General features: G+C 46.1%; 1 long non-coding RNA gene across 3 annotated transcripts in view; it reads right to left on the bottom strand.

Moving 5' to 3' along the window:
• Window positions 1–4092: 4092 nt before the first annotated feature.
• Window positions 4093–21056, bottom strand: part of LOC103352326 (uncharacterized) — a 35429-nt gene continuing 18465 nt past the window's right edge. For 2 of the 3 annotated variants that reach the window (XR_011382138.1, XR_011382137.1), the window contains 4 exons: window positions 17866–20233; window positions 16934–17098; window positions 15127–15211; window positions 13723–14039 (listed from right to left, as the gene is read on the bottom strand). This is a non-coding gene — a long non-coding RNA (uncharacterized lncRNA). Of the gene's footprint in view, window positions 10592–13722; window positions 14040–15126; window positions 15212–16933; window positions 17099–17865; window positions 20234–21056 lie in introns of those variants that run through there. The other variant, XR_007914347.2, reaches the window with a different exon arrangement.

The following is a 21056-nucleotide window of genomic DNA, read 5'->3' as shown; positions in this document are numbered from 1 at the left end:
CCGCGGCTCACTAGGCTAATCCTCCTCCTAGCGGCACTGGCACACCGGGTTCTAGTCCCGGTCGGGGCGCCGGATTCTGTCCCGGTTGCCCCTCTTCCAGGCCAGCCCTCTGCTGTGGCCCAGGAGTGCAGTAGAGGATGGCCCAAGTACTTGGGCCCTGCACCCCATGGGAGACCAGGAGAAGTACCTGGCTCCTGCCATCGGATCAGCGCAGCGTGGTGCAATGGCCGCAGCGCGCCAGCTGCGGCAGCCGTTGGAGGGTGAACCAATGGCAAAAGGAAGACCTTTCTCTCTGTCTCTCTCTCTCACTGTCCACTCTGCCTGTCAAAAAAAAAAAAAAAGCTTAAATTGAGCAAAGGGATAAAGATATGAAAGAGCCCCCACTTGAAAGGTGGGGGGCAGGAGGACTATGCTAGGAAAGGGGCCAAGGCCACAAAGGGTGCTGGGTGGAGGAGGAGCAATCTCCAGGCACACAGAGCTCCTCCCACGGAGCCAGGACGGCCCCCTGCATGGGACCTAGCACACCTGGGCCATGGCCACCCACAGGCTGCTAGCCTTTGCTGCTGGTTGTTTGACCATCCTCTGCCTGGCTGAGAATTGGCCAGAGGGAGGCAGAGAACCCTGAAGTTGTCCAAAGCACTGTCAGGAATGCAAGCTATGTCTTCTGGGGCCTTTTAAATATTTCATGTATTTCTGCTAAATTCTCTGTTTCTGTTTGGTTTTTTAAGTAGGATTTATTTATTTACTTACTTATTTGAAAGGGAGAGTGACAGAGAACAGGAGAGACAGAGAGTGAAAAAGGTCTTCTATCTCTGGTTCACTCCCCAAATGGCCCACAACACCAGGTCTGGGCCAGCCTGAAGCCAGGAGCCAAGAACTGCAGCTGGCTCTCCTACAAGGATGGCAGGAGCCCAAGCACCTGGGACTTCATCAGCTGCCTTCCTAGGCACGTTAGCAGGAAGCTGGATCGGAAGCGGAGTAGAAAAGGCAGTCTGATGTGGGATGCCAGTGTCCTCACAGGCAGTGGCTTCACCTGCTACATTGTGCTGCACAATGCCTGCCCCCAGATTCTGATTTGAAGGGAAAAGTCCCCAAGGCTGGGCTCACAGCCTGTCTCCCGGCATCATGCAGCTGCCAATCTTCCTCATCACCATGTCATTTGCATCGGGCAACACAATCATCCTGCAAGGTCTATTTTTTTTTTCAATTTTATTTTCTTATTTGAGATACATCTAGACAGAGGGAGACAGAGACAGACAGTGAGAGCTCCTAGCTGCTGGTTCATTTCTGAAATGCCTGTGATGGCCACAGGGCTAAAGCCAGAAGCCAGGAACTCAATCCTGGGTCTCCCAGGTGGGTGGCAGGAACCCAGTGATTTAAGCCATCACTGCAGCCTTCTCAGGTCTGGAAGGCAGAGTGATGAGCCAGAGCCAGGAATCGAACACAGGTACCTGGATGTGAGCTGTGGGCTTGTCCGAGGTGGAAGGGTATGAGTAGGCTCCCCTACATGAGAACAGCTCCCTTTTCTGAATCCGAATGGGCTTCCCTCCCCACAGCAGAAGGGGGAAGCAGCTTTGGGCAGCTCAGGGATGCACCTGCGGCTTCTCCGTCCTCACCCCCACCTCCAGCTCTGTGTCCCAAGGATTTATTTTCTTCATCTTGCTCCTTGAGCAGCGGGTGACCAGAAGTCCTAATCCTGCTCCGGAGGAAAGTTCAAGACAGGAAGGTGTGAGCAAAGCCAGACTGTTATGGTCACATCGTGTGTCTCCACAGTGGGAGGAATCCAGGCTGGCCCAGCGTCGTCTGAGACTTTTCTACTGGAAGTCTGCTCAAGTCAGACGCCACGCTCAGAGAAAGCATGCCCTGTGTAGACAGTGTAGCATCAGAACAGAAGGAAAACGTTTCCTAGATATGTTAATTTGCCTCTGTGGGTAGTGCCACTTGTTTTCCTGTTCCTGATCTCTCTCTAGCTAGTTGTCTTTTCATTTACGTTTCTGTAAAGGGTCCTGTAAGATACTGTAGGAAAAAGCGAGGAAAACCCAGTAGTCTCCATGTCACATCCTGTACCTCTTGCTGCAGCTGCTCCTACCGGTGCCCTGGCTGTCCTGTTTTCACTCTGGGCTCTGCCTAGAGGCTCACGGAACCTCAGCCATGAAGGAGGTAGCAACAGCTTCAAGTAGCTCCGGCTGTGAGTAGATCAGTGCCGACGGTGTTTCCCCAGGGGATCTGAAACCACACTAGAGGCTTTGCTCAGCTCTTAGAGCAGCTGCACCTTCCCTGGGTCCTGGCCTCTGACACACCCTGCAGCATGGGGATGATAGACACTTAATGTTCCTGGGAGAGGGAAGTCCTAGCACAAACCCAGGTGTTGAATGACCTGTTGTGGGATCCTTTGCAGCTGAGTTATCTGGGCGCCCATGGGTTTTCTGTAAAAAAGAAGGCTGGGGGCAGATCTAAGCAGCCTCCTACAGGGAGGGAGCTGCCCAAGGCTTGACCAGGACTTCAGGGATCAGGATTTTCTGTTTTGAGAGAGAAGTAAACTTCTTTTTTTCCCCCTACACCTCCTGTAGTTTATATGTTTGTCTTTGTTGAAAACTGCCAAACTGTTTTTCCAAAGTGGCTGTGCCATTTTGCATTCCCAGTAGCAACAGCTGAGAGTTCCAGTTCCTTCACTTCCGCGCCAGCACTTGGCGTTGTCAGTTATAGTTTCTCTGAGACACACAGCAGCCTTTTCTTTAGAAGAGGAATCTGAGCCAGTAAGGCTGTGTGACTTATTTAGTTGACTAACTGGTTGGGTCAGACTTTGAAGTCAGAACCCTGGACAGTCCCAAGACCAGGTTTAGGCTAGGGTTAACTTACCCAGTGCCACCCACTCTTCACAGCTCCATGGTAGTCTTGAAAGCCAGGAGTCTACAACTACTGTGGGCTGTGTGGCCATTGCAGGAGGCACACGGGTTTGGAACTCCCCCAAAACCCTACCCCCCGAGAATGGTCACCATCTGATTGCCTGGCAGCTTGCTGCAACGCTGTACACTCAGGGCTTTTTATTTGACCTGACTCAGAACTTTCTATAGGGCATTTGTTGAAAGCAGTCATTTGTAATTATTTCACGCCATAGCTGCTGGCCAAAAACACTGAAGAGGAAAAACTGGTAAATGAGATGTTTCTAGCAGTGTTTGAAAAGCTCCAATACATTTCTGACAATCTAGTAGTTCATGAACATGCGCTGGGCTGTATGCATGCCTAGAGCTGAGTATGTGCCAAGAAAAGACCCGAGAAGGCCCCAAGTTGTCACCTGTCACTGATCTCAAGACCTTCGCCAGCAGGAAATAAAGGCTAAGGTAGAGTTGTAGTCTACTTTCCGGAACGTTGAGGACAAGCTCCAACACACAGAGAGCCTCTCGGAAAAGGCTGGGAGACTCACAGGTGAAGGCATTTAATGGACTCTCTGCCCTGTAATTACACCACTAAGCAAACCAGAGACTTCTATGGCAGCTATGACAAAAATTACATATTTTACAAAACTAGTCCAGGAAAGTCCTTAAACAAACAAACAAAGCAATGAAAATTATAACAGATTCACGAGGAGAGAAAAGGATCTGATTTCAGGAGCTGATACATTTTGGGCCTGGCATTGTGGCGCAGTGGGTTAATCCACTGTCTGCAGCAACCAGCATCCCATGCTGTCTCCCGCCAGTTCAAGTCCCAGCTGCTCCACTTCTGATGCAGCTCCCTGCTAGTGTGCCTGAAAAAAGCAGTGGAATATAGTCTAAATGCATGTGCCCCTGCACCCACATGGGCGACCTGGATGAGGCTCCTGGCTCCTGGTTTTGGCCTGGCCCAGCCCCATCCATTGTGGCCATTTGGGGATTGACCAGTGGATGGAAGATCTCTCTCTTCTCTCTGTCTCTTCCTCTCTCACTGTGGCTCTGACTTTCAAATAAATAAATAAATCTTAAAAAAAGGAAAAGAAGCAGAGTTGATAATTTTTTTTACGGGTCAAATGACATTTTATTTTTTTTTAAACTTTTATTTAATGAATATAAATTTCCAAAGTACAGAATATGGATTACAATGGCTTCCCCCCCATAACGTCCCTCCAACCAGCAACCCTCCCCTTATCCACTCCCTCTCCCCTTCCATTCACATCAAGATTCATTTTAGATTCTCTTTATATACAGAAGATCAGTTTAGCATACATTAAGTAAAGATTTCAACAGTTTGCTCCCACACAGAAACATAAAGTGAAAAATACTGTTTGAGTACTAGTTATAGCATTAAATCTCAATGTACAGCACACTAAGGACAAAGATCCTACATGAGGAGTAAGTGCACAGTGACTCCTGTTGTTGACTTAACAAATTGGCACTCTTGTTTATGGCATCAGTAATCACCCTAGGCTCTTGTCATGAGCTTCCAAGGCTATGGAAGCCCCCTGAGTTCACTGACTCTGATCATATTTAGACAAGGCCATGGTCAAAGTGGAAGTTCATATGTAACTTTCAACAGAAGCTGATGAGGCACCCAAAGAAATTCTGAAAGTATAACCCAATAAGTAAGAAGGAGAAAAAGCAGCCAAAAAAGGCTTTTCCAAAGGAAAATCAGAAATTGGATTTGCTGGAGAGAATTATTAAGGCAGTATAATTACTAGATCCATATAACTAAAGGAAATCACGGTTAGAGAACTAAGTGTGTGTGTGTGTGTGTGTGTGTGTGTGTGTGTAGAGAAGGAGAGGGAGAGATGGATATATTAGGGGAATTGGTTCAGTGATTATAGAGAATGCTGACCCTGTCAGTTAATTTCAGGTGTCAAACACCTGGAGTTGGAAGGCCAGTGAACTTGGAGTTTTGATGTCTAAGGATAAGAGAATGTGGATGCCCCAGTTCTAGAAGAGAGAGCAAGCATGAAGCTGATTGGATGATGTTTTCTCAAACTGGGTAAGGGCAAGTCTTCTACTAGTTACTCATTCCATTCATTCAAATGCCAATCTCTTCTGGAAACACCCTCACAGACATAGAAATAATATTTTCCCAGCTGGGTTGGATATCCCCTAATCCAGTAGATTTGACTTCCAAAATTACCATCAGAGAATTCAATAGCAGACTCAAAGACATATCAATTGAGATTATCCAGTGGGAAAAACAACAGAAAATTAGTTTTCTTGATTTCCAGCTTTGACTCTATACTGTAGCTTCCTGCCAATGGAGACCCTTGGAGGCAGCAGTAACATTTCAAGTAATTGGATTCCCATCTCCTAAGTGGGACACTTGATTTGAATTTCCAGTTCCCAATTTCAACCCTGGTTCAGCCCCAGCTGTTGCAGGCATCTGGGGTGTGAACCAGTGTATAGGAGCATTCTCTATCTCTGTCTCTGTCTCTCAAGTAAATAAATAAAACAACACAGCATTAAAATTTTATACTAAAAAAACCTACTTAATACAAAAGACAATAAGGGAGACATAAAGGAACAAAAAAGAAAAACACACAGAGGTAAAAAGTAGCAAATGATAAACATAAATCCTAGCTTATCAATGATTACATTAAATAGGGGCCCGGCACCATGGCACAGCAGGTTAAAGCCCTGGCCTGCAGCACCAGCATCCCATATAGGGACTGGTTTGAGTCCCAGCTGCTCTACTACTTCTGATCCAGCTCCCTGTTAATATACCTGGGAAAGCAGCAGAGGATGGCCCAAGTCCTTGGGTCCCTGCACACACCTGGGAGACCTGGAAAAAGTTCCTGGTTCCTGGCTTCAGCTCAGCTCAGCTCTGGCCATTGTGGCCATTTGGGGAGTGAACCAGCAGATGGAAGACCTCTCTCTATCTCTACCTGTCTCTGTAATTCTTTCAAATAAGTAAAATAAATCTTTTAAAAAAATAATTACATTAAATGTAAATGAATGAACCACTGCGATAAGAAGGCAGAAATTGATACAGTGATTTAGAAAAACAAACACTAAATCAGAATCCAACTACAGCTTCCCCATAAAAACACATTAGACTCAAAAATGCAAATAGAATGAAAGCAGACAGATGGACATAGATAACATGCAAACAGTACCACACGAGAACTGGAGTGGTTATGATAATATCAGACAAAATACACTTTATGGCAAAAATTGTTACTAGAAACAAAGATTAGTATTTCTAAATGATTAAAGGTCAACCCAACAAGAAAATATAGCAAGTACATAAACATATGAATCTAACAACTGAGCCTCAAAGTACATGAACCAAAAGCTCACAGACTTGAATGGGGAAATAGACAATTGAAGAGTAATAGCTAGCTATTTCAGTGTCATTTTCACTAACATGTAGAACTGGACACAAGATTCAAAGACAAGAAGACTTGAGTAACACTATAAAACAACTGGACATAACAGACATTTATAGATTATGCCATCCAAAGACAGCAGAACATGTATTTTTCTCAAATGCACATAGTTCATTCTCTATATCATACACAAACCCATAAAAATAAACTTCAGTAAATGTAAAAGGATTGAAATCATACAAAATATGCTCTCTAACCATAATGAACTATAATTAGAAATTTGGGAATTCATAAATATCTGGAAACTAAACATCATATTTCTAAATAACCATTGGGTCAAAAAATCAAAAGGGAATCAGAAAATACTTTGAGGTGAACAAAAATGATAACTTATGTAACAAAACATGGGATGTAGCTAAGGCAATGATTAGAGGGAAATTTGTATCTGTAAATGACTCTATAAAGAAAAATAATTTCAAACCAGTAACCTAAACTTACTCCATAAGAAACTAGGAAAGCAAGTACATACTAAACCTAACTGAAAAGAATGAAGAAAATATAATACTAGAGTAGAAATAAATGAAATAGAAGCAAGAAAGAGGAAAAATAAAATAAATTAATGAAACTGGAAGCCGATTCTTTGAAAATACCAATGAAATTGACAATTCATTAGCTGGAAACCAAGAAAAAAGATAAAAGACTCAAATTAATAAAATTAAGAATTGAAGAGGGGCCATCACTCTCAGTTTTACAGAAATAAAAAAGGTTATAAGAGAATACTATGAACATTTTATGCCAAAAATTGAATAACTTGTATCAAAAACAAATTGTTGGGAAGACAAAGCTATTTAAAGTGAGTCAGGAAGAAATAGACTTGTAAAAGGTAAAGAGATTGAGCCAAGAATCAAGGAGCTTTCCACAAAGGGATGCCTAGGCTCAGAGGGCTTCAAGGGTAAAGTCTATCAAATGTTCAAAGACAAAATAACACCAAACTTTCACAATATCTTTTGGAAAACAGAAAAGGGAAATCTCTCCAACTCATTTAATGAAGACAGCATTACACTAACACCAAAAGCAAAAACATCACAAGAAAACATATAAGGCACCAATATCCCTCATAAATATGGATGTAACAATTCTCACAAACACACAAAATCAGCAAACTGAATCTGGCAACATATAAAAAAGACTGTGCAGCATGACTGAGTGAGCTTTATTCTAGTAATGAAAAGTGAGCCAAGATTTAAAAAATCAGTACAATGCAGCATAGTAACAGAATAAAGGAAAATATTGTAAGATCATCTCAATGTATGCAGCAATAGCATTTGACAGCACTCAATATGATTTCATGATTAAAAACATTCAATAAAGTAGGAGTGAAAGGGAGCTTCTTGAACCTAATAAATGCCATATATGAAAAGCCTACAGTGAAACTCACTGTCAAAGTTTGAATGCTTTTCCTTTAGGACAAGGATGTCTGTGCTTGCCACTATTATTCAACACATACTAGAAGTTTTAGTCAGGGAAATTAGGCAAGAAAAATAAATAAAAGGCATGCAATTTGGAAAAGAAGGAGTACAGTTGTCTATTTTCACATTTAACATGATCTCGTCCTATGTATAGAAAATCTTAAGAAATCCACAAGGAAAATTCTAGAGGTAATAGTGAATTCACCAAGATTGCAGGACACAAGATAAATGTACAAAAATCAGTTGTGATGAATAATCCAAAAGTGAAATCAAGAAAATCATTCCATTTATAATAGCATCAAAAAAGAACAAAATGTTCAGATATACATTTACCAAAAGAAGAGCAAGGCATTTGGAATCTATAGAACATAGTTGAAAGAACTTAAAGAAAACCTGAATAAGAGGAAAGACACCCTTTGTTCTTGAAAGGAAAGACTTAATGCTAAGACAGTGACAGTCCCCAGGCTGATCCACAGATTCAGTGCAATCCCTATAAAAATTAGGTCTGCCCCTCCTTTGGTAGAAATGGACAGACTGATCCTAAAATTCATATGAAAATGCCTAGGGACCCAGAACAGCCAAAATAATTTCTAAAAGAACAAAGATGGGGGAACTCAAATTTTCTGGTTTAAAAACATACACAAAGCTACTGTAATGAAACCAAGAACTGTAATAGATAAGGGTAAATGTGCAGAGAAACAAAATAAAGAAGTAAACCCATACACTTAAGGTCAACTGATGGTTGACGAAAGTGCTGAAACCACTCAGTGGGGGAGTGAAAATTCCTTATCACATGAGGTGGGGGCAACTGGATATCCACATCCCTTGTTTCAAAACATTACACAATTAACTCAAAATAGATCAGAGTGTGAATATATGAATGAAAACTATAAAACTATTAGAAGAAAGCATGGGAGTTGGGGTGAGCATTAGGCATAGTGGGTGAGACCCTCCTGGTACATCCGCATCACACATCGGAGTGCTTGGCGTGCACCCTGGGTCTGGCTCCCAATGTGTGTGACTCAAAGAGCACTGTCCAGGAAGTGAAAAGACAATCCACAGAGTGGGATGAAATATTCTGGGGCTCTATTTCTAGACTATAGAAAGAACTCTCACAACTCCATAAGAAAAAATTACAAATGGGCACAAGATTTGAATAGATGTTTCTTCAAAGACCAGTAAATGACCAGTAAATACATGGAAAGATGTCTGACATCACTAGGCATCAGAGAAATGCAAATCAAGCCACAACGAAATATCACTTCATATCCACGAGGATGGCTGTAATAATAAAATGGAAGGAAGGAAGGAAAGGAAAAGAAAGAAAGAAAAAAAAAAAAGAAAGAGGGAGGAAGGAAGGAAGGAGGAAATGGAGGAAAGGAAGAAAGGAAACACAGAGGTGCAGGCATATTTTGCAATCTAGTGCCTGGTTTCAGTCCTGAGCCCAGTTGTACTTCTGTCTTCTTGCTTATACGCACCCTGAGAGGCAGCAATGATGGCTTGGGTCAGTGCCTTCCAGATGGAGAAGACCCATATCAGGTTCTGGACTCTTGGCTTTGGCCTGGCCCAGTGCACTATTGTAGGCGTCTGGGGAGAATGAACCAGCAATGTAATGTTTCTGTCTTTGGGGCTGGCATTGTGGCGTCATGGGTTAAGCCGCCGGCTGCAGTGCTGGCAGCCCATATGGGTGCCAGTTAGAGTCCCAGCTGCTCTACTTCCAATACAGCTTACTGCTAATGTGCCTGGGAAAGCACTGGAAGATGGCCCAAGTGCTTGGGCTCTTGCATCCATGTGGGAGACATATATGAAGTTCCTGGCTTCTGGCTTTGGCCTGGCCCAGCTCTGGCTGTTATGGCCATTTGGAGAATGAACCAGTGGCTAAAAGATTCTCTCTCTCTCTCTTTCTCTCTTTCTCTCTCTGCTTTTCAAATAAATAAAAAATTTTTTAAAAAAAGCAAAAAGAATATTTCTCTATCTTTTTCCCTTTCAAATACAGTTTTAAAAATTTTAAAATAGGCAGAAAACTGTTAGGATGTAGAGAAGTTACAACCTCCACACATCACTGATAGGAACTTAAACTGGAAAACATTTTTGTAGTTCCTCAAAATGTTAAATACAGAGTTACCATATGACCAACAATTCCTACTCCTCAATATATATGCAAGAGAATTGAAAATATATTTTCACACAAAAATCCATAGAAAAATGTTCATAACATCAGCTTCCTGCGAATGCTCATCCTGCAAGGCAGCAGGTGATGGTCCAAGTAGGTGGGTCCCTGCCACCCAGGAGGGAGATTCCAATTGAGTTCCTGGTTCCTGGCCTCGGGCTGGTAGAGCCTGGCCATGGAGACATCTGGCTGTTTCCAGCATTTGAGGAATGAACCAGCAAATGGAAGATCTCTTTCTCTGCTCTGCCTCTCTCTGTATCTGTAGATTCTATCCTCTCCCTCGGGCCCTCCGTGCTTAACACGGCATTCATTCGGCACAGTAGATGCTCTGTAAACTCATTCAATGACTGAGCACCAGTGCAGGCCTAGAGCTACCTGCATAAACACGATTTGATTGTGTTCTCAAGGAGGTGAGTCTAGGGGAGTGGAGTAGGAGACAAATACCTAAACACATATGTATTTGCAAGTATAATGCAGGTCTATGTGCGTAATGACAGTGAGATGAGCAGGTGACCCTGTGTGCACAGCTGTCCTTTTCAACACATGTTTCCTGGGCCTGTAAGATGAGCACCTATTGGGTAAGGTAGCTGTGTCTCCCTCCACTGGATCCCACGTGCCACCAATGGAGGGGAAGGCTGCACACAGTTCCAAAAGATGTCTGGAGAGTGACGATGTTGCCTGTGGACAGAGATTAAAAACATCACTAACATATGATTGCTAATAGAAGGGGAACTTGAAAAACATATTTCTGCAGTGAGGGACCATTCTTAGCTCATCCCCTCTCCCAGTAACCTCTTGATTATTTTGTCTCAAAAACCCTAATGCAGACACCGTGTAATTCCCTCCAACACTGTGCGCACAACAAGGCTTCAGAGGGTGTACCAGCCCATCTTTTCTAAGATATTTATAGGGCTAATGCCCCACCAGGGAGGCACTGGATGGACCCGATCCTATTAGGTCATATGTTGGTGATACAGAGTTCCTGGAAGTCCAGTTGTCTCTTCCTGGGACCCCGGGATGTTGTGCCCCAAAATACACATTTTAAAACTTCTCCTCCTCCAAAGCCTCATTCAAAAGCAGTTTTGCTACAGCTTTTCATCTGTAATAGTGAAATATTTCCATTGATGATGATTTGGGCAAGCCAGTTTCAAAACCTTGGTGTTTGGAATAGCTTGCTAATGTTTTCTTAAATTACATCCTCTTGTGGGTCCATAAAATCCTGAAGTTATTACAAATAAATAAATGGAGTCTCTCTTCATGATGTAAACCAGCTTTCAATGAAGTCATTGAGGGGAAGTTTGGTTTGGATGGAAGCAGCGCCCACCCGGGGCAGAACACTGCTTTCCACTCCATGGGGGCGAGAGACGCCGCTCAGCACAGCTGCTCCAACTCAACCGAACGCAGCAAACCCCTGCTGCTTCGTGCCTTGTTTTAACTTCTGGTGGGAAACGCAGTATTTGCAAGTGTCCCTTTTCCTAAAGTCCTCTTGTTTGTGGGCACCGGGACCCAGCTGCCTTGGAGGTGGTTGAAGACAGGGTATGTGTCTCCCCATTCCTTCTCCCCAACCCACCATAGAGGACCACATTGCAGATTCTCGGGCAGTCACACAGCCCATTGGCAGTCCCGGTGCTGGTGTGCCTTGCCCTTAGCCACAGGGCTGCAGCCTTTCCTGGGCACAATGGAAAACATGTTCTTGAGCACGAAAGAGAACCAGGATGCGAAGGCTTGCCGTCAGGAGACAGGCAGGTCAGGTGCACCGTGTCATGGGTGCCTCCCAGCTGGCAGCTTCTGGGGCGTTACTAAAAGGGAGAAGTTTTTGTGCTCTGCTTCCTGGGTAGAGCAGCCTCCCAGGTACCTACAGGCGGCCCACCCTTCACTGAAGCCTAAGACTGGAGCCGGAGGCTGCGTGTAGCCCAAGGTCTGTGTGGAAGTAATTACCGCTCACATGCACAGTGCGCATCCAGACAGCCCGTGGCGCACAGCTCTCCTTGGCTGGACAATTTCCTCTTCTGTGTCTTTAAATATAAGTCAGACTCTCTTTCCCAAGTCTCCCTTGTAAAACTAATTCTCCTGCACTGATATTTACATAGAAATGGGCTTTTCAAAGATTCCAAGATCATGCTGTCTGGGTTTCTGGTATCTTTTGAGGCAGGATTGTGAGGGAGCTGCTACTCATTTTTTTTAACTATTTTTTTTTTAAATAGGGGAGGGAGGTCTTCTATCTGCTGCTTCACTCCCCAGATGGCCTCAATGGCCAGAGCTGCGCTGATCCAAAGCCAGGAGCCAGGAGCTTCTTCCGGTCTCCCACACAGGTGCAGGAGCCAAGGACTTGGGCCATTTTCCACTGCTTTCCCAGGCCATAGCAGAGAGCTGGATCAGAAGAAGAGCAGCCAGGACTAGAACCGGCACCCATATGGGATGCTGACGCTTCAGGCCAGGGCTTTAACCCACTGTGCCACAGCGCAGCCCCTTTCTACTATTATTATTGTTATTATTATGGTTAAAAACACGTGAAACAATATGAGATGCTGGTGGAGCGATAGTAATTCATAGTCTTCGCTGGTGAGAATACAAAGCAGTGCAGCCACTTTGGAATAGTGTTTGCTGGTTTCATGAACCATTGTTTTATCATGTACTCCAGCAATTCTGCTCATTGGCATTGGATCTGAAGAACTGGGAAACTTATGTCCACCCGAAAACCTGCACACAGATGTTTATGGCAGTTTTATTGGCAATAGTGAAAGCTTGGGAGCAATCAAGATGTCCTTCAGGAAGTGAGCAGATAAATGGAACATGACTCTGGACAATGGACTATTATGCAATGCCGAAAAATGAACTATGACGTCACAAAAAGGCGAGGAGGAAGCTCGGCCTCATACTCCTGAGAGAAGCCAATCTAAAAGGGCTACCCACTGCATGATTCCAAACAGGCAGCACTCTGAAAAGGGCAACATTTTACAGACAGAAAAAGGCAGGTAGTTGCCAGAGGTTGGGAGCTGGGAAATGAATAGGTGGAGGGCGGAGGATTTTCAGGACCGTGAAGCTATCCTGTATGATACTATAATAGAGGATAAAGGTCACCACACGTTTTCCAGCTCCCTGGAGTGAGCCCTAATGTGAACCATGGACTTGGGGTAGAAAATGTGTCAGTTGCAGCAAGTGTGTCACTGTATGGATGTTGCTAGTGGAGGAGGCTATGGGCGTGTGGGGGAAGGCAGACAGGGGAAAGCTCCACCTTCCCGTCTACTTTGCTGTAAAGAACTACTCTTGGGGCCCGCGCTGTGGTGCAGTAGGTTAATCCTCAGCCTGCAGCACTGGCATCGTATGTGGGTGCTGGTTCTAGTCCCGCCTGCTCCTCTTCCAATCCAGCTCTCTGTTATGGCCTGGGAAAGCAGTAGAAGACAGCCCAAGCGCTTGGGTCCCTGCACCCACATGGGAGACCTGGAAGAAGCTCCTGTGTCCTAGTTTTGGATCAGCTCAGTGCTGGCCATTGAGGCCATTTGGGGAGTGAGCCAATGGGTGGAAGACCTGTCTCTCTGTCTCTCCCTCACTGTCTGTAACTCTAACTCTCAAATAAATAAGTAAACTCTTTTTAAAAGTCCAGACATATAAAACATACATCTGCACCTTTTTTAGGTGTACAGTTTAGTCATGTTAAGTATGATCACATGGTTGTTCAACCAATCTCCAGAACTTTCTCGTCTGGTAAAACTGAAACTCTGTATGCAGTAAGCAACAACTCCTCCACATCTCCCAGCCCCCAGCACCCCCCCACTCTACATTACGAATTTGATTATTTCACATGCCTCAGATCCATGGAATCATGCAGTGTTTGTCTTTTGTGACAGGCGGATCTCACTCAACCTGATGTCCTCAAGGTTCCCACGTTATGCAGCAGGATTTCCTCCCTCTTTAAGGCTGAATAGTATTTCACTGCATAGATGGAGCACCTTCTGTTTGCCTTTTCATCTGCTGGTGGGCATTGGGTTTGCCACTGATTTTCAGGTGATGCGGGTGGATTGCCAAGTTTCTTCATTCTTCTCCTTATTTTCATGGTGAAAACTTGTACTTTGTAAAGGTGTTAACTCCGGAACCTAGGATCCTGGCCTTGCCTTCAGATTTGCATCTGCAGCCAAACAGAAATTCATCAGAGGAGCTGGAGTTCTTAGGGCTCTCAACCAATTAGAGTAAAAGCCTGGTTTCAAGTGAGCCATCTGCTGTCATGCTGGTCCATGACCAAGTTAGAAGATTCCAGATTTCATCGATGCCCTATTCTCCCAGATACATGTGCCTGCTAGTAGTCAACAGAAAATGAGAGCAACATGCCAGGAAGGTTAGGAACAGGGGCCCTGGTGTCACAGAGCCCCAGACTCAAATGCCTGCTCTGCCAACCTAACACCACTGTCTTGGGAAATTCACTCACCATTCTGAGCCTCCCTTTGCATATTTCTAAGACTGGGATCAGTGTTTCCTACTGTATGTTCATGAGGGCATTAGATAGAGTGTTTACAACAATGGGCACGAGATAGGCTCTCAGCATCCAGCTGCTAAATCTTGCTTCTTGGAGTTAAGTCTTTGCCACCTACCCAGGAACTACGGGCACATGCATGAGAACCACTGCTTTTCCTTCTCCAGCATTTCAGACCCCCCAAGGCAGAGATTTCCGTTCCTCTTATTTCACCACTGTTACTTCGGTATCTAGAACAATGGTCGCCCATTGTTGAGCTGCTCAACAAATAAACGGATCCAATGGTCTTCAGGCAACGAATACTCAACACATGCCTCCTGTGTGCCAAGTCAATACACCAGCCTCGAAATACCGGGTCCCCTGAGGAGCCAGGAGAGGGCATTCTGTGGTTCACAGGGGAGCTGCACAGGCAGAACAGGGAGCACTCGGCTTCAGGCCTGCCCAGCAGCAGTGGTAAAGCAGCAGGCAGCACAGCTCTCACACAGCAGGAGACGTGTGCTGCCATGAATCAGGGAGGGAGGGACTCGGAGAGGTAGACACAGAGCGAGGCCTCCTGCTCCCCTCTCAGTAGGCACCTCCAGGGCCGTCCACAGAGAACCATGAAGAACCAGGCACAAAGCCCCAGTGCAATTCCAATAGTATTATATTCAGGATCGTGGTGATAAGCTCACAAGTTTTTGATAAATTATTGGAAAACCCCAAGACGTTCTATTTTTCACTGTGATGCTGATAAAAGGTTTCTCACCTTCACAAATACGAATCAGCAACCCTATAAACTCATAAAGAAAGCAAGTCTCTTTCACACGATAAATTGCCTGCCTCTGGAAAGTCTGTGGAACAAGCAAACGAGAGAATAAAACTGAAACATCATGGGCTTGATACTCAGTTGTAAACTTGCTGGCATAAGGGGTTGGTGTTGTGATGCAGCAGGTGAAGTTGCTGTGTGCAACACAGGCATCCCATACAGACGAAGGTTCAAGTCCCAGCTGCTCCACTTCCTAACCATATTCCTGCTAATGCACCTGGGAAAGCAGTGGACAACAGCCCCTACCAACCGTGTTGGAGACCCTTTAAGAGAATGAATGTATTTCTCTGTACACAGGAATGAGTTGGTTCTCAGGAGAGCAGGTTGTTACAACATGCCTTTCCTATTCCTCCCCTGTTCTTTCCAACACATGCACAACCCCCACACTCCCACCATGTGATCCCATCTGCCATCTTATGAGGTTGTTACCAAGTGCAGCCACTTGATCTTGAACTTCCCTGCCACCAGAAGTAGGAGATTCCTATCTTTTCTTCACAAATGACACAGTCTTGGGCATTTTGTTAAATCCACATAAAATAGATTAAGACAAGTAGTTTTTTGGGAGATGATCCTATGAAACATCAGTAGAGGAGCCAGGGAGTGGGACAGGGGAGGGGGGGGGACAGTCAACAAAGAGTGTGGGGGCCAGCGCTGTGGCTTAACGGGTGACGTCCCATATAGGCACCTGTTCAAGTCTCAGCTGCTCCACTTCTAAACCAGCTCCGGAAAGCAGCGGAGGATGGCCTAAGTGCCTGGGCCCCTGCACCCTGGTAGGAGACTCAGAAGAAGCTCCTGGCTCCTGGCTTCAGCTGTTGTGGCCATCTGGGGAGTGAACCAGTGGATGGAAGATCTCTCGATCTCTCTCTCTAACTGTACCTTCCAAATAAATAAATTAATCTTTGTAAAAAATTGATCTTTTACTTGCAAGCTTGCAAGTCCCAGGTCAAGGCAGCAGCAGTAAGGCTCCTGATGGGGGCTGCTCTCTGCTTCCCGGAAGACGCCTCCTCTGTGTCTGCACAGGGTGGATGGGGCTCACCAGCTCTCTGGGGTCCACCTGATGAGGGCGCTGATCCCATTCACAAGAGCAGAGCCCTCATGCCCCAGTCACTTCCCAAGGGGCCGCCTTCTAATCACACTGGGGACTGAACTGGGGGGACGCACATGCTCAGCACAGCAGGCATTCAGCGTGAACCCTGGGGGAGTCCGGGCAGTCGACTGTCAGATTTCTCAGTCCTCATCTCTCTCAACTTTTCAAAAGCAGTTGACAGAGGGGGTGATGCCTTCCCTTCTTCTTGAACACTGTTCCTCCCTGGCCTTCCATCCTCCCTTGGCCCACTCTTCCTTCCCTCCCTGCCTCCCTGGGACTCCACCACGTGCTCCTGTGCCGTCTGTGCCTCCGCCTGCACGTTGAATGCTGGCAAGCACTGGATTCTCTCTCCTCCATCCTCTTCTCGGCTCCCCTCCCTGTCCAGCTTGCAAACACCACATGAGGACCTGCGGCTTCCATAGCCCTCTCCCGTGGCTGCCAGAGTTAGTCTGACTGGCTCCTTGGCATCACACTGGGCAGTCATGAAGCATCTCAGACTTGGTAGCGCGAAACCATACTCTTGCTCTCTCCCAGAATGCCTGCTCTTCTCAACAGCCCTCCTTATGACTGTGGATGGCTTATCTGTTCTCCTGTCTTCTCAGTGTAAAAATCTCAGGGTCATCTTCGACCCCTCCCTCATACACCCTACATGCAACCCACCAGCAAACCCTGTTGAGTCTTCTTCTTTCGAAGGATCTTCACAATCCAACTTCTATCTCCAGGGCACCATTTCTTGCACAGCCTTCTAGTTGGCCTCCCTGCCACCATCAGGGATCCTTTTCACCACGCTGCAATGCTATGATTTCTATTTCCTTATGTTACAACCTGAGAAATGGTGAGAGTCATGTATTAGTAATAAAAACATGAAAGTACTTTCCCCATGAACCCGCCCCCCGGGGGAATACATTAGGTCACCGCAGGCATTCACTGACTGTTTTTTAATGTTTAATTTTACAAAATTCCGTCTTTGGTCATGTCTAGAGATGTATAATTAAGAGATTGAGTTGTCTGGGACTGTGAAATACTACTTCCACATTGCTCCATTTTTCTAAAACAGAATCTGTGTTACACATGCAACAAGTGTCTGGTCACTGTCAGTTCAGTCCTGTTTGTATTCACACAGACTTTAAGTATTCTTAGAGTATTTTATAAGCTTGCATTAAAATTTGTAACTGTATTTTATGAAGAAGTGCACGGAAAATGAGGGAAACACTGCTGAGTTGGCCTCAATTCACCATACCCCTTCCTGGAGACCAAATTTTCTGGGAATTGGAATGGGTCAACATAAGGCATCTTATATTTTGTTCTTTGTTGCTAATAGTACTCTCCAATGGATTCCTAAATTTTCCAACAAATCATTCATCTTTAGCACTACATTACAGTCTTTATTTTAGAAGCCTTTCCTAAAAAAAAGAGAGAAGCAATCCTTATGCTTTTAGAGTTATTCCCTAAAAACTAACACGATAATTGTTTCATTGCCATGACAAAAATATGTTTCTACTTATCTTTCCCTGCAGGCTTTCCAACAAACACAAGCATTATTATTCATAATTCTCAATAATCAATAAAATATTGGCCAAGTGCTTTCTTACCAAAATGACAGGCAATGAGACCTGGAGAAATGTGATCTACGGTTCACCCACCAGGAACCCTAACGGGGCCACAAAGCCAGGTCGAATCCTACAGAGAGGCACGGATCTCCCTTCTGCTGAAGCCTTGTGAGCTGCTCTGCCAAGTGGAAAGCTGAGTTGATTCTCAGAAAGACCAGTGGGGAAAGAGCAGCTCCTTGAGGCGGGCTATGTCTTGTACACAGGTGTCTTGGCTTAGGTAAGCAGAACGCATGCCCGGGAGAGGGAGCGCTACCTGGCCCCTCCCCCTGAAGACAGTGAGCACACTGTGCCTTGGCAATCGCAGTCCCTGAAGTCATTATGTGCCTCTGAGCACAGTTCTTCCAGCTCCTGTTGGTTACATTTCTGCCAAGTCTTCCCAGGCTGCCGTGAAAGTTGTGAGCTCTCGCATCGCGGGAAAGGACGTCCACTGGTCCCTGATTGCCTGCTGAACTTCACCCTGTATTTGCCCGACCACATCCTTCAGGGCCGCGGGCAGCTGTAAAACTTACAAAGCAGTCCAGCATGAGCCTTTGCCTTTGTTTCTTTGGAACAAGTCCAGTACTTTCACAGTAGATCCTTCTCAGCCATGAATGAAACGGAAGTGGTAGGAGAGGCCACAGCAAAGTAAACAGCCTGCTAATAGCATCGCCTATGCTGGAGAAGCCAGCAGAACCCTCTTCAGTTGACAACACGTACAGGGTGCTGGGCTACTTCTCTGCCCCTATTGGCTAACAGCATGTGTGCTTAACCTGGATGCTAAAGAGTTAGATACAGATATAAAGGTTCCATCTGTGTCGTGATTCTCCTTGTCCATCCCTCTCAGTACCTGAAGAGCTGATCACCTGCTAAGTGTTTTAATAGGAAACAATGGTGAAGACCCCTCCCACAAAGTGGATTTACTCAGTTCCCCTTAGCTAGTTGGATTCAGTCGCTCCACATTCTCGCTCACTTTGCTTCACTGAAATGGTCAAGTCTGCGCAGGCACATTGAGCAGGAGAGCATCTCTTTAGTTCACACTCAGACATCACCTTTGCTAGGATTCCCAAAATGCAGGTCGCATGGGAAAAAGTCATTTCGCTACTGTTAACTGGGTATCCTCATTTAGAGAAGAGCTCTGATCAATTTAGTTGGTTCCAAGTGATTTACTGTACTTGAAATAAAAGAAACACTGGGCGTTTCTTGCCCACCTAGCACCTGTTCCCTCTTCCTCATCAGCCCCGAGTGCTGTCGGGGCGCTCACGCCTCCCTTCATGTGTAGTTTCGGTCGTTCCGCATCCATGTCCTGTTACAGAAACTGGGAGACTAGACCCTTTCCCCTCTCGCCCTGGTGTGCCATGAGGTAAATGCCATGGGCATACCTGGGACGAGAGCTCAACCAGTCAGAGGCACTCCTGCAGGACTGTGTCTCTGGAGGAACCCCAAGGGAGCAACTGTGCTTGATTTTGACTGTTCCAGCTGTGGTGGCATTCCACTTCAGAGCAAGCTTGGCATCTGGAGCTCCAGGCTTCTTGTCAATCTGTGGACACCTGACAGGCACCAGTGAATCTCACCTCATTCAACCTGGATATTCAGGGTCTGTCTGTTGCTTACACCACAGCACTTAGACCCACCAAAAAGAGACAGATACCAAAATTCTTGGTTTAACTTTTCCTTATTTCTGCATTATTTATTTGGAATGCAGAGAGAGAGAAAGAGAAAGGGCGGGGGGGAGATCTTCTATCTGCTGATTCACTCCCTAAATGCACACAAGAGCAGGAACCGATGTACTTGAGCCGTCACTGCACATTAGCAGGAAGCTGGATTTGGGAGCAGAGCTGGGACTTGTCCAGGGCACTGCATGCAGTAATTTGGGGTGTGGGCATCCCAAGCAGCACCTTAACCATTTGCGTCAAATACCCAGCCCAAGGAACATGCACTTCTAGCCCCACATACATCTCTTCCACCTGCTGGGGATGACTCAGGTCAGTGTTTCCATGAGTCTGCAGACAGATGGCTGGGCGGGCTGGGGGTACCTTCAGCCTACTTCCACAAGCACTCCTCATGGACTGAGCAACAGCCTACGTTTACTGATGTAGATAATTTTTGAAGAGTTTCCAACCCACTTGACTGTTCTGGGCTTTAGTCACCACTTAAACACTACACCCAGAGCCATTGTTTTATGAGCTGTGTTGACCACTGTGCACTGGTTGAGACCATGCCCCTTCACCACGTCCCATCTCAGTGAGCCAGCCGAAGAGCCTTTGCTGGCTTTGGGTTTTCTCTTCCTTCCCAGCGCTGGTAGGACAAAGGCTTCCCATTTTGTCTGTGCCTCTATTCCATGGGAATAGAAAATGCTCCTGGTTGTGCTGATCTGAAATGAGAGAAAACCAAGTGAGGATGGAGACTGGATCGAGGCACCTGTGGTGGGGAGGAGAGAGCATCACTCACACGGAGAGTGTATCACTCACACAGAGAGCAGAGGGAGAAGCCGGGTCTCACGGGGCCCCAGTGACTGGGCACGGCCAGTGCCCGGCTGTCCCGTTGATGAGTTTTGATCCCTGAGTAACCCTCACACGTGTGGCCAAATGCAGTGTGGCTTCCACAGAAGTGTCTTGAGGGGGGCGCTTATGAGAGCACCTGCCGAGGAGGGAGACAGGGCAGATGAAGAGTGAATGGAGGCAGCCTCGGGATCCCCATGACAGAGGCATCTCTTTACCCCACAGCTTTGACCTGTGCGAGCAGAAATGACAGCAGCGACATAGAGCACACTGCCCAGGGGGGCGTCCTCCACGCCGGGTGATCAGTCTTCCTCACCGGCTGGCCTGCTGCTTTGAGGAATCCAGCTTCCACAGAGCAGCGCTCCCAGAGACAGAGCGGTGAGCCGAGATCTCTGTCTTGATGAGCTCAGCCCCAAGACCTACACCCAGGGCAGGCACCAAGAGGAATATTCGGAACCGAATACCCATTTGCGTTTTTGAAGGATGGCCACTGAAGCGGACAGGGAGGATAGATGGAAGAACCAATGGATCAGCCCCACAGCAGGTCTGGACTGTGCAAGGGAGCAAGGTTTCTGGGTAGCTCAGGGAGGAAAGAAAGCTGCAGCAACCATCACCACAATGGAATTCCAGAACCTTTCCACCACCCCAGGAAGAAGCCACAAGCCCATCAGCACTCACTCCCCATTCTCCCTTCCC

Source organism: Oryctolagus cuniculus, chromosome 14, assembly GCF_964237555.1.
Source record: "Oryctolagus cuniculus chromosome 14, mOryCun1.1, whole genome shotgun sequence".
NCBI lineage: Eukaryota > Metazoa > Chordata > Mammalia > Lagomorpha > Leporidae > Oryctolagus > Oryctolagus cuniculus.
The sequence above is the reverse complement of the archived record's forward strand: the minus strand, read 5'-3'. Positions and strand labels throughout refer to the sequence as shown.